Source organism: Triturus cristatus, chromosome 12, assembly GCF_964204655.1.
Source record: "Triturus cristatus chromosome 12, aTriCri1.1, whole genome shotgun sequence".
Taxonomy (NCBI): domain Eukaryota; kingdom Metazoa; phylum Chordata; class Amphibia; order Caudata; family Salamandridae; genus Triturus; species Triturus cristatus.
In genome coordinates, this window is record NC_140595.1 from 723,441,730 (window position 1) to 723,455,925 (window position 14,196).

At 40.1% G+C, this 14,196-nt stretch overlaps 2 non-coding genes across 2 annotated transcripts; both read left to right on the forward strand.

Annotated features, from left to right (window-relative positions):
• The first annotated feature begins 6,801 nt into the window (after positions 1–6,801).
• Positions 6,802–6,883, forward strand: TRNAS-AGA (transfer RNA serine (anticodon AGA)). The gene has a single exon. It is a non-coding gene; the product is annotated as a tRNA-Ser (tRNA).
• A 3,941-nt stretch (positions 6,884–10,824) lies between these two features.
• TRNAS-CGA (transfer RNA serine (anticodon CGA)) lies at positions 10,825–10,906 on the forward strand. Its single transcript has one exon. It is a non-coding gene; the product is annotated as a tRNA-Ser (tRNA).
• Positions 10,907–14,196: the final 3,290 nt, after the last annotated feature.

The window sequence follows — 14,196 nt, forward strand, 5'->3', positions numbered from 1 at the left end:
AATTTCATCTACAGGCTCTCTCTGTGTTTTTTTCCCTAGTCTGTCTTTCCCATTTCTTAGCTGTGTAACTGTTCCTTTACGCGCTCTATTTAAACGCCATCAATCTCATTTGAGCTCCTTGCTCCCGCTTCTGTTTTCTCCACCTCTCATACTGCCAGTTCTCTCTTTCTCTGTGGTTGGTGGCTACTTTCCTGAGCTTCCGAAGCCACGTGGTTCCTGCCTCTTGTTGTCAGACTTGAATTGGAAAAGGAACCATATTAACAAGCCTTTACCACTCACACACGGCGGAAGTTTATACTTTAATTCAGTGAGCTAAGAAAAGCGTGTTGTGGGTCCCCTACGAGCCATGGTGCTTGCTTCATCATGATTTGGCACCAGTCATTAGCCGCAGCTCTGCTAATGAGCCACTGAGGTCAGTTTCAATATTTACTCAAAAACATAACCATGCAGCCCACCCCTCAACTGTGTATTTATCTTGCTTTTCTGCTGTTCGTGTGATTAGCTGGGAGGAGCTCACGGCGACATCCTCCCTATAAAAGTGTAGATGGATCACTCTCTAACTCTTTCTTGCTTCACATACAAATGGCTTAAAAGGTGCAGGGAAGATGCAGGTCTAATAGACAGAATAGAAGGTCTGTGCCAGATGGGTTTCTCTGCATTGGTGTCCCATCACAGGTCCCCAAGTGTAATGTGTGATCTTTGACTCCTGGCATTTCACAAGCAGGCGGCCAGGAAACGGTTTCAGCCTATCAACCACTGAGGAGACGCAGCCTCTGAATGAGGAATGAGGAAGCAATGAATACATCCAGCCTATCACAGGAACAGCCCTGAGTGTTCCGAATTATAAATTCTCCATGTCACTGTATGTTGTTGAGCCCAAGTAGCTTGCTGTGATCGTATAGTGGTTAGTACTCTGCGTTGTGGCCGCAGCAACCTCGGTTGGAATCCGAGTCACGGCATTGTGGTTGGCAATGTCACGGCAGTTGGGTGTTAATTTTACAGAATTAGCAAATGTACCAGTGGTTTTTGTAAAATGTCTATTAAAAAGAGATCCTTTCAAATATTTAAACCATCTAACAACAAATGATTTAAACTCTCATGATTATAAGCTGTAGCTATAATGTATTTACTTACATAAATTATCGTTCTTGAACCTATTGGGGGTGGAGGGGGAGCGGAGCTCACCCCCCAGGTGCAGTTGAGTGACCTGTGTTGTGGCTCTCTAGAGGGAAGGCACAAATTTTGCTGTCACCCAGCCCAATCCAGACGTGTATTGGGGCCAGGTTTCAGGCAAATAGAGCAGTAATTTCTTGAGAGATACCTCTGACTTTTTGTGTAAATTACAACAACTACCATTCACCGAAGGACATGATTTACTGGTAAGCATGGATATAGTTTCACTATATACCCAAATTCCCCAAGATCAGGCTCTAGAAGTGGTGGAAATCTTTTTGGATAAAAGAGATCGTCCAACAAAAATTCCTACGGACTTCATTTTGGAATTAGCCAGAATGGCTTTGACAAAAAACTATTTCAAATTCCATGAGGACTTCTTTCTCCAAATAAAGGGAGTAGCCATGGGCTGTCCCTTTGCCCCGGAGCTGGCTATACTCTTTATGAGTGTATATGAGGACAGATAGGTACACAACAACAACCCCTTCTCACATTGGATAGGGGGCTGGGTTCGTTTTATTGACGACATTTTTTTCACATGGTCTGGCACAATGGAACAATTAACAGACTTTCACGGATGGCTCAACAGTCGCACAATGGACATCAAATTCAGTATCCAGTCATCACCTACAAGACTTTCCTTCCTAGATGTGGAAGTTTATTGCTCAGATGGACAGTTGGTGACCACCCTCTTTAGAAAAGAGACTGACCGCAATAAATCCTTACATTTCACAAGCAACCATCCGCGCAGTTTGAAAGAAAATCTACCAATAGGCCAACTTCTCCGCATACGTCGAAATTGTTCATTCAAAGACGAGTACATGTACCATGCGAATTTGTTAATGGGGAGACTTGTAGACCGGGGATATCCATCCAAATTGGTCAAAAAAGCAATTAAACGCGCGTGGTGGACACCACGTGAGGAACTTCTGAGAAAGAAAGAAAAGAAAAAACTCGAGCGCACAGTATGTGTTACTACCTTTGGGGCATCATCCAACTTTCTCAAAAAGACCATCCACCAAAACTGGCATTTAATAAAGGATATCGACATACAGTTGAACGCTAAACCACTTTTTGCTTTTAAAAAAGATAAAAGTATAGCGAACCAGATCATTAGGGCAGCCGTCCCCGTCAAGAAGACCCCTACAATACGTGAATTTGTCAATTTGCCTCCCGTTACAGGACATAAGAAGTGTGGAACATGCATGTGTTGTATTTCCACAATTGAGGGGAATGTATTCCAACACGAAGGCATCTCATGGAAACACAACATCTTTACGAACTGTAAATCAAAAAACGTGATCTATGCCATCCTATGTCCATGCCCCAAATTGTACATAGGGAAAACAAATCAGGAAATCAGACAGAGAATCTCTCAACATAAATCACGAATAAAGAAAAAAATTACCACAGCACCCCTGGTTCAACATTGGATTGACGAGTCACACGGCGATCAAGACTTCAGATGGACCGTCATTTCAAAATTAGAGCATGACCAGAGGGGCGGAGATCTAGAGACCAAACTTAAGCAAAGAGAAGCAATGCTGATCCTAAAATTCAACTCGGCCACACAGGGCTTGAACGAAATGTCGGAAATTTACAATTTATGAATACAGTGTTTTCCTTTCTCCCTCCTTTTCACACCCACGGCTGCAAGAATTCATGGATATAGTAGACAGCATTTCATATTCCGCGCTAACAAACATTGGAAACTACGATACCCAGAATCCTTAGTTGCAGTCTTCAATCACTTATACAACCGGTTCAACCGGGTCAATTACAAACGCGCCTCAGTGATGGACATGGACGCGTATGGAGGAGACTCGCAAAACCAATACCGGTAAGATCTTCTTAGCGCGCAGCAGATAAGTTTCAACCCATCCGTGCAATTGGGGAGCTGCCACATTTAAAACGAGTATAGACACTGCATCGCCTTAATATATTTTGATTAATGGATGCTACCGAACGCAAAACCATTTTATCTATGGGCACACCTCTTTAAGGAATCAGTATAGTATATAGTAGACAGCATTTCACATTCCGCGCTAACAAACATTGGAAACTACGATACCCAGAATCCTTAGTTGCAGTCTTCAATCACTTATACAACCGGTTCAACCGGGTTAATTACAAACGCGCCTCAGTGATGGACATGGACGCGTATGGAGGAGATTCGAAAAACCAATACCGGTAAGATCTTCTTAGCGCGCAGCAGACAAGTTTTAACCCATCCGTGCAATTGGGAAGCGGACACATTTAAAACGAGTATAGACACTGCATCGCCTGAATATATTTTGATTAATGGATGCTACCGAACGCAAAACCATCTCATCTATGGGCACACCTCTTTAAGGAATCAGACTCGCCGCGTGCTAACAAACTTAGGAGCTCGAGTCAACCTCACTCACTAAACCGCTCGTGCGTGTCTTTTCTTCACAAAGTAAATAAGATTTTTTTATATTTCAGAATTGTTTGAAGAAACTAACAATTAGGAACTGACCACGCGGCCACATAGCATCTCAATGTAAGTTCCTCAACGAAAGTCATTATTCTTCCTTTCCATTGGTTCACCAATATTAATTAAGCCCATTGAATTTTTAACATTTCAGCCACACGATAAAACTTTATTGGGAGATCGACCACTGAATCGTAAATACAGGTATGATCTGAGAGTGTGCTTGATTGATTGAAGTCGAGTGTTCTGAGTATGACTGACAGAATGTTTTTATTATTATTTTTTCTATAGATTGAATCCTCATGGTCCTGATGAGAATCCCTGCTACACAAGGGATTCGAAACGCGTCGACCCCTGTTCCCTTTATCTCCGTCTTCTCAAATAGACCAATCTTTCCAGCATTATAATTTAAAAATTAAATTATCTGATGGTCTATTATATGAAAACAAGAACAAATTAATTTTGTACTAATCACTAGAATCCGCACCTGCTCTCAAAAAAAACTTTATTAAATCCAGGGCGTTTTCTCTTGTCTTTGAACAGGCTATATGTGTTAATGTGCCGTCAATTTGTTTAGTCTTGATGTTTATGTCTCTAAGTGCACTCAATGTTGTCTTTTTGAATGTTTAATGTGTTCACCAAATAATTTGTAAATTGATATACATTGCATGAAAGTAGTGACATTTTTTATGTCTTTGTATATATTGTATGTTATTGTATATACCTTTCAAGTCTCTATTTTGTTGTGAACTTAAATTTTTGTTTAAAGAAAGTCCTATAAAATTTTTTTTAAAAAAAACTTAAAAAATTCTAGGATTAATAATCAAAATAAAAGAAATGTTTATAAGAAGCCAGACTAAAAGATTGGTCTTTATGAATTGAGGATTGTTACTCAATCAGAAGAAATTATTGAATCAAAGTGCAGTACTGGCATTTTTTTGTTGAATCACTCTCTAAAAGTGGCATTTCTAAAATAGTAAAGTTAAATCCAACCTCACCAGTAAGTAGGATTTTCAATAAATAAATAAAGCTACTCCTCTCCGATATGGAATTACCAAATAAAAAGTATAGGGGAATACACAGAGCTAACCTATGAGAGGGGTAGACCTCACAGTAGTGAAAAATGAAATAGACTGTTTGGTACTTACAGGACACGCGAACCACCAAAGTACATATCTTATTTTTTACTTACATAGCATCATGCACCTAGGACTACCTAGGGCCTACCTTAGGTGTAAATTATATGTAATAAAAGGGGAGTTTAAGGCTTGGCAAGTAGGCTGGGACTCCCCTGGGAGACCCCTGAGTCTATGCCCAGAACCATAACTCTGCCAGTCGAGTACTTACCTAAAAGCCGATAACTCACTTTTCTTCCATAGGCTAACATTGAGTGGTTTCACTTGGAAATTCTTCTAAGTGGTGTGGAGTTTTGGAACTTTAAAATATTCATCTAAAATCAGCCGAACAACGAATTCTGATTTACTCACCTGTTATCAGGAGAGACCTCAGTGCTGCATCTTGGAGCTCAGTACTGACCCTGAAAAGTAATTTTAACCGTACTTACCAGTAACTCGAATTTTCTTCCATGGGATATCATTGCCTGCTTTTTGCTGAAAATTTTCTAAGTGTCGATTTTTGAAACTTACAAATATTCTTTAAAAATCGTACCAACTGTGAAAACGTAATTGTTTACCTGTTTTAGATAGATGTCCCAGTACTGAGCCTAGGAGCCCAGCACTGGATTACAAAAGTAACGAGAACGTACTTTACCCGTAACTTGAATTTTCTACCATAGGAAACCATTGACTGTTTTTCTGTGAAATTTCTTCTAAGTGTCGATTTTGCAAACATGTAAATATTCCTTAAAAATCGCCTGTATAACTTAAACGCAGTTTCTCAACTGCTTACAGGTGGTACAGTAGTGCTGGATCTAGGATCCAACACTAACCTAGAAAAATTAACTATAACCACGCTTACCTGCTAAGTGAATTTCCTTCCGTAGGATAACATTGGTAATTTGATCAGCAAAAGTTTCTAAGTGTCAACTTTTAAAATAGCAAAATATTGCTTAAAAATCACAACAGTAACTAAAACGAATTTACTCACTTGTTTCCAAGAACTGTCCCAGGACTGAATCTAGGATCCAGTCCTGGATTTAGAAAAGTAATCCTGAAAGTAATTAATTGCATATAACTTAAAATTCCCATTGAGCTCAATGTATTATTGTGATTCAAATTGTGTTGCCTATTGCAATAAACTGTAACTATGACCTGCAAAAGTCAATTGCCTATTGCAAAGTATTTAACTAAAGCATCTCTTTCTGAGATAGTATATTTTGATACCTATTGTTGGTTCTAAAATAAAACAACAATATCTTTTGTATGCAAACCAATGGCCTAGAGTTCAGTTCTTGAGTGTGTGAGACCATTTGCTGACTGAGTGTGTACAACAAATGTTTTACACTGTACTCTGATACTGCCTTACTGCTCGGCAAGCTACCACTTTCGAGAGTAAGGTTATATCTAACTTTAGCCTCTGCCAAACCTCTGGGGACTGGGGACTCTGTGCACACTGTACCTATTTGGGAACAGTATATACAGAGCCACTTTCTCACAGTAGTGATAAAGTGATTAGAGTCCTAAGGCCAACATAAAGATACAGCAAAACGTGAGGTGAAAAGCAAAAAGGTTGCTGGTAGGCCACCTTAAGGATGCCAGGTCTAACAAAAACTGAACTAAGGATAACATGAGTAAAACATCAGGTTTCTCTACTGCATTTGGTGAGACAAGTGGGCCTTCTTTTATCTTCCATTCAAGCAATCTTAGAGAGACCCCTTTATTATAGAGCTTTTCAAGGATTAAAGATAAGGCACTTACAAAGGAGTCCCAAATACTCAGAGATGGTTGACTTCTGAAATATGGGTCGTAGACTAAAAGCAGCGCAAAAACAGAGTGCAACAGGGTCCAAAAAACTTGAGTGCCACAAGAGAGTTTGAATGCAAGCGTATCCTTTTACAGATCCAGAGATATACTCATGCAATTTTTGTTTTTAGGACAGAACGTGCATGATGAAAAAAACATTGTTTTTAAAAAGCGCATTGCAGAATATCAGTACTTTGATGTGGGAAAACTTCAAAACTTTCAAACAAAATATTTGTAGGCAGCTTACAGCAAGTTGTTGTGGCCGAGTGGTTAAGGCGATGCACTAGAAATCCATTGGAGTATCCCCGCGCAGGTTCGAATCCTGCCAACAACGAGAATCTTTTTATTATCGGCTACAATTTCAGAAGTTAACCTTTAGTATTTCTTCCATTTCAGTTTTATAAATAGGTGGCTTATTTTTGTGTCACTATTGCCTCTCCACATATTTGTTATCGCTACCTCTTTCATGTCTTTGCTACACCTCATTCCTACTTTAGCACTGGTGTAAACGCTTCAAATTATTATACCGTTGCTCTCTCATTCATACCTGCGCATGCACTTGAAAGTTACTTTACCAATAAAAGACGCAAAGAGAGAAATAGAACAAAAGTGCTGGCTGGATTGGCAAACACACTTCATAAAACTGCATTTTGTTTTTTATTCTCCCCCGTGTTACATGCTTAAACTCCCCATGCGTAATTTCTCTTAACCTGCTGTCCCAGGAAGAGAATTTCATCTACAGGCTCTCTCTGTGTTTTTTTCCCTAGTCTGTCTTTCCCATTTCTTAGCTGTGTAACTGTTCCTTTACGCGCTCTATTTAAACGCCATCAATCTCATTTGAGCTCCTTGCTCCCGCTTCTGTTTTCTCCACCTCTCATACTGCCAGTTCTCTCTTTCTCTGTGGTTGGTGGCTACTTTCCTGAGCTTCCAAAGCCACGTGGTTCCTGCCTCTTGTTGTCAGACTTGAATTGGAAAAGGAACCATATTAACAAGCCTTTACCACTCACACACGGCGGAAGTTTATACTTTAATTCAGTGAGCTAAGAAAAGCGTGTTGTGGGTCCCCTACGAGCCATGGTGCTTGCTTCATCATGATTTGGCACCAGTCATTAGCCGCAGCTCTGCTAATGAGCCACTGAGGTCAGTTTCAATATTTACTCAAAAACATAACCATGCAGCCCACCCCTCAACTGTGTATTTATCTTGCTTTTCTGCTGTTCGTGTGATTAGCTGGGAGGAGCTCACGGCGACATCCTCCCTATAAAAGTGTAGATGGATCACTCTCTAACTCTTTCTTGCTTCACATACAAATGGCTTGAAAGGTGCAGGGAAGATGCAGGTCTAATAGACAGAATAGAAGGTCTGTGCCAGGTGGGTTTCTCTGCATTGGTGTCCCATCACAGGTCCGCAAGTGTAATGTGTGATCTTTGACTCCTGGCATTTCACAAGCAGGCGGCCAGGAAACGGTTTCAGCCTATCAACCACTGAGGAGACGCAGCCTCTGAATGAGGAATGAGGAAGCAATGAATACATCCAGCCTATCACAGGAACAGCCCTGAGTGTTCAGAATTATAAATTCTCCATGTCACTGTATGTCGTTGAGCCCAAGTAGCTCGCCGTGATCGTATAGTGGTTAGTACTCTGCGTTGTGGCAGCAGCAACCTCGGTTCGAATCCAAGTCACGGCATTGTTGTTGGCAATGTCACGGCAGTTGGGTGTTAATTTTACAGAATTAGCAAATGTACCAGTGGTTTTTGTAAAATGTCTATTAAAAAGAGATCCTTTCAAATATTTAAACCATCTAACAACAAATGATTTAAACTCGCATGATTATAAGCTGTAGCTATAATGTATTTACTTACATAAATTATCGTTCTTGAACCTATTGGGGGTGGAGGGGGAGCGGAGCTCACCCCCCAGGTGCAGTTGAGTGACCTGTGTTGTGGCTCTCTAGAGGGAAGGCACAAATTTTGCTGTCACCCAGCCCAATCCAGACGTGTATTGGGGCCAGGTTTCAGGCAAATAGAGCAGTAAGTGCAGAGAAATGTTCACTCTCTAAAAGTGGCATTTCTAAAATAGTAAAGTTAAATCCAAACTCACCAGTAAGTAGGATTTTCAATAAATAAATAAAGCTACTCCTCTCCGATATGGAATTACCAAATAAAAAGTATAGGGGAATACACAGAGCTAACCTATGAGAGGGGTAGACCTCACAGTAGTGAAAAATGAAATAGACTGTTTGGTACTTACAGGACACGCGAACCACCAAAGTACATATCTTATCTTTTACTTACATAGCATCATGCACCTAGGACTACCTAGGGCCTACCTTAGGAGTAAATTATATGTAATAAAAGGGGAGTTTAAGGCTTGGCAAGTAGGCTGGGGCTCCCCTGGGAGACCCCTGAGTCTATGCCCAGAACCATAACTCTGCCAGTCGAGTACTTACCTAAAAGCCGATAACTCACTTTTCTTCCATAGGCTAACATTGAGTGGTTTCACTTGGAAATTCTTCTAAGTGGTGTGGAGTTTTGGAACTTTAAAATATTCATCTAAAATCAGCCGAACAACGAATTCTGATTTACTCACCTGTTATCAGGAGAGACCTCAGTGCTGCATCTTGGAGCTCAGTACTGACCCTGAAAAGTAATTTTAACCGTACTTACCAGTAACTCGAATTTCCTTCCATGGGATATCATTGCCTGCTTTTTGCTGAAAATTTTCTAAGTGTCGATTTTTGAAACTTACAAATATTCTTTAAAAATCGTACCAACTGTGAAAACGTAATTGTTTACCTGTTTTAGATAGATGTCCCAGTACTGAGCCTAGGAGCCCAGCACTGGATTACAAAAGTAACGAGAACGTACTTTACCCGTAACTTGAATTTTCTTCCATAGGAAACCATTGACTCTTTTTCTGTGAAATTTCTTCTAAGTGTCGATTTTGCAAACATGTAAATATTCCTTAAAAATCGCCTGTATAACTTAAACGCAGTTTCTCAACTGCTTACAGGTGGTACAGTAGTGCTGGATCTAGGATCCAACACTGACCTAGAAAAAGTAACCATAACCCCACTTACCTGCTAAGTGAATTTCCTTCCATAGGATAACATTGGTAATTTGATCAGCAAAAGTTTCTAAGTGTCAACTTTTAAAATAGCAAAATATTGCTTAAAAATCACAACAGTAACTAAAACGAATTTACTCACTTGTTTCCAAGAACTGTCCCAGGACTGAATCTAGGATCCAGTCCTGGATTTAGAAAAGTAATCCTGAAAGTAATTAATTGCATATAACTTAAAATTCCCATTGAGCTCAATGTATTATTGTGATTCAAATTGTGTTGCCTATTGCAATAAACTGTAACTATGACCTGCAAAAGTCAATTGCCTATTGCAAAGTATTTAACTAAAGCATCTCATTCTGAGAAAGTATATTTTGATACCTATTGTTGGTTCTAAAATAAAACAACAATATCTTTTGTATGCAAACCAATGGCCTAGAGTTCAGTTCTTGAGTGTGTGAGACCATTTGCTGACTGAGTGTGTACAACAAATGTTTTACACTGTACTCTGATACTGCCTTACTGCTCGGCAAGCTACCACTTTAGAGAGTAAGGTTATATCTAACTTTAGCCTCTGCCAAACCTCTGGGGACTGGGGACTCTGTGCACACTGTACCTATTTGGGAACAGTATATACAGAGCCACTTTCTCACAGTAGTGATAAAGTGATTAGAGTCCTAAGGCCAACATAAAAATACAGCAAAACGTGAGGTGAAAAGCAAAAAGGTTGCTGGTAGGCCACCTTAAGGATGCCAGGTCTAACAAAAACTGAACTAAGGATAACATGAGTAAAACATCAGGTTTCTCTACTGCATTTGGTGAGACAAGTGGGCCTTCTTTTATCTTCCATTCAAGCAATCTTTGACAGACCCCTTTATTATAGAGCTTTTCAAGGATTAAAGATAAGGCACTTACAAAGGAGTCCCAAATACTCAGAGATGGTTGACTTCTGTAATATGGGTCGTAGACTAAAAGCAGCGCAAAAACAGAGTGCAACAGGGTCCAAAAAACTTGAGTGCTACAAGAGAGTTTGAATGCAAGCGTATCCTTTTACAGATCCAGAGATATACTCATGCAATTTTTGTTTTTAGGACAGAACGTGCATGATGAAAAAAACATTGTTTTTAAAAAGCGCATTGCAGAATATCAGTACTTTGATGTGGGAAAACTTCAAAACTTTCAAACAAAATATTTGTAGGCAGCTTACAGCAAGTTGTTGTGGCCGAGTGGTTAAGGCGATGGACTCGAAATCCATTGGGGTGTCCCCGCGCAGGTTCGAATCCTGCCAACAACGAGAATCTTTTTATTATCGGCTACAATTTCAGAAGTTAACCTTTAGTATTTCTTCCATTTCAGTTTTATAAATAGGTGGCTTATTTTTGTGTCACTATTGCCTCTCCACATATTTGTTATCGCTACCTCTTTCATGTCTTTGCTACACCTCATTCCTACTTTAGCACTGGTGTAAACGCTTCAAATTATTATACCGTTGCTCTCTCATTCATACCTGCGCATGCACTTGAATTTTACTTTACCAATAAAAGACGCAAAGAGAGAAATAGAACAAAAGTGCTGGCTGGATTTGGCAAACACACTTCATAAAACTGCATTTTCTTTTTTATTCTCCCCCGTGTTACATGCTTAACCTCCCCATGTGTAATTTCTCTTAACCTGCTGTCCCAGGAAGAGAATTTCATCTACAGGCTCTTTCTGTGTTTTTTTCCCTAGTCTGTCTTTCCCATTTCTTAGCTGTGTAACTGTTCCTTTACGCGCTCTAGTTAAACGCCATCAATCTCATTTGAGCTCCTTGCTCCCGCTTCTGTTTTCTCCACCTCTCATACTGCCAGTTCTCTCTTTCTCTGTGGTTGGTGGCTACTTTCCTGAGCTTCCGAAGCCACGTGGTTCCTGCCTCTTGTTGTTAGACTTGAATTGGAAAAGGAACCATATTAACAAGCCTTTACCACTCACACACGGCGGAAGTTTATACTTTAATTCAGTGAGCTAAGAAAAGCGTGTTGTGGGTCCCCTATGAGCCATGGTGCTTGCTTCATCATGATTTGGCACCAGTCATTAGCCGCAGCTCTGCTAATGAGCCACTGAGGTCAGTTTCAATATTTACTCAAAAACATAACCATGCAGCCCACCCCTCAACTGTGTATTTATCTTGCTTTTCTGCTGTTCGTGTGATTAGCTGGGAGGAGCTCACGGCGACATCCTCCCTATAAAAGTGTAGATGGATCACTCTCTAACTCTTTCTTGCTTCACATACAAATGGCTTGAAAGGTGCAGGGAAGATGCAGGTCTAATAGACAGAATAGAAGGTCTGGGCCAGGTGGGTTTCTCTGCATTGGTGTCCCATCACAGGTCCGCAAGTGTAATGTGTGATCTTTGACTCCTGGCATTTCACAAGCAGGCGGCCAGGAAACGGTTTCAGCCTATCAACCACTGAGGAGACGCAGCCTCTGAATGAGGAATGAGGAAGCAATGAATACATCCAGCCTATCACAGGAACAGCCCTGAGTGTTCCGAATTATAAATTCTCCATGTCACTGTATGTCGTTGAGCCCAAGTAGCTCGCCGTGATCGTATAGTGGTTAGTACTCTGCGTTGTGGCCGCAGCAACCTCGGTTTGAATCCGAGTCACGGCATTGTGGTTGGCAATGTCACGGCAGTTGGGTGTTAATTTTACAGAATTAGCAAATGTACCAGTGGTTTTTGTAAAATGTCTATTAAAAAGAGATCCTTTCAAATATTTAAACCATCTAACAACAAATGATTTAAACTCGCATGATTATAAGCTGTAGCTATAATGTATTTACTTACATAAATTATCGTTCTTGAACCTATTGGGGGTGGAGGGGGAGCGGAGCTCACCCCCCAGGTGCAGTTGAGTGACCTGTGTTGTGGCTCTCTAGAGGGAAGGCACAAATTTTGCTGTCACCCAGCCCAATCCAGACGTGTATTGGGGCCAGGTTTCAGGCAAATAGAGCAGTAAGTGCAGAGAAATGTTCACTCTCTAAAAGTGGCATTTCTAAAATAGTAAAGTTAAATCCAAACTCACCAGTAAGTAGGATTTTCAATAAATAAATAAAGCTACTCCTCTCCGATATGGAATTACCAAATAAAAAGTATAGGGGAATACACAGAGCTAACCTATGAGAGGGGTAGACCTCACAGTAGTGAAAAATGAAATAGACTGTTTGGTACTTACAGGACACGCGAACCACCAAAGTACATATCTTATTTTTTACTTACATAGCATCATGCACCTAGGACTACCTAGGGCCTACCTTAGGTGTAAATTATATGTAATAAAAGGGGAGTTTAAGGCTTGGCAAGTAGGCTGGGACTCCCCTGGGAGACCCCTGAGTCTATGCCCAGAACCATAACTCTGCCAGTCGAGTACTTACCTAAAAGCCGATAACTCACTTTTCTTCCATAGGCTAACATTGAGTGGTTTCACTTGGAAATTCTTCTAAGTGGTGTGGAGTTTTGGAACTTTAAAATATTCATCTAAAATCAGCCGAACAACGAATTCTGATTTACTCACCTGTTATCAGGATAGACCTCAGTGCTGCATCTTGGAGCTCGGTACTGACCCTGAAAAGTAATTTTAACCGTACTTACCAGTAACTCGAATTTCCTTCCATGGGATATCATTGCCTGCTTTTTGCTGAAAATTTTCTAAGTGTCGATTTTTGAAACTTACAAATATTCTTTAAAAATCGTACCAACTGTGAAAACGTAATTGTTTACCTGTTTTAGATAGATGTCCCAGTACTGAGCCTAGGAGCCCAGCACTGGATTACAAAAGTAACGAGAACGTACTTTACCCGTAACTTGAATTTTCTTCCATAGGAAACCATTGACTGTTTTTCTGTGAAATTTCTTCGAAGTGTCGATTTTGCAAACATGTAAATATTCCTTAAAAATCGCCTGTATAACTTAAACGCAGTTTCTCAACTGCTTACAGGTGGTACAGTAGTGCTGGATCTAGGATCCAACACTGACCTAGAAAACGTAACCATAACCCCACTTACCTGCTAAGTGAATTTCCTTCCATAGGATAACATTGGTAATTTGATCAGTAAAAGTTTCGAAGTGTCAACTTTTAAAATAGCAAAATATTGCTTAAAAATCACAACAGTAACTAAAACGAATTTACTCACTTGTTTCCAAGAACTGTCCCAGGACTGAATCTAGGATCCAGTCCTGGATTTAGAAAAGCAATCCTGAAAGTAATTAATTGCATATAACTTAAAATTCCCATTGAGCTCAATGTATTATTGTGATACAAATTGTGTTGCCTATTGCAATAAACTGTAACTATGACCTGCAAAAGTCAATTGCCTATTGCAAAGTATTTAACTAAAGCATCTCATTCTGAGAAAGTATATTTTGATACCTATTGTTGGTTCTAAAATAAAACAACAATATCTTTTGTATGCAAACCAATGGCCTAGAGTTCAGTTCTTGAGTGTGTGAGACCATTTGCTGACTGAGTGTGTACAACAAATGTTTTACACTGTACTCTGATACTGCCTTACTGCTCGGCAAGCTACCACTTTAGAGAGTAAGGTTATA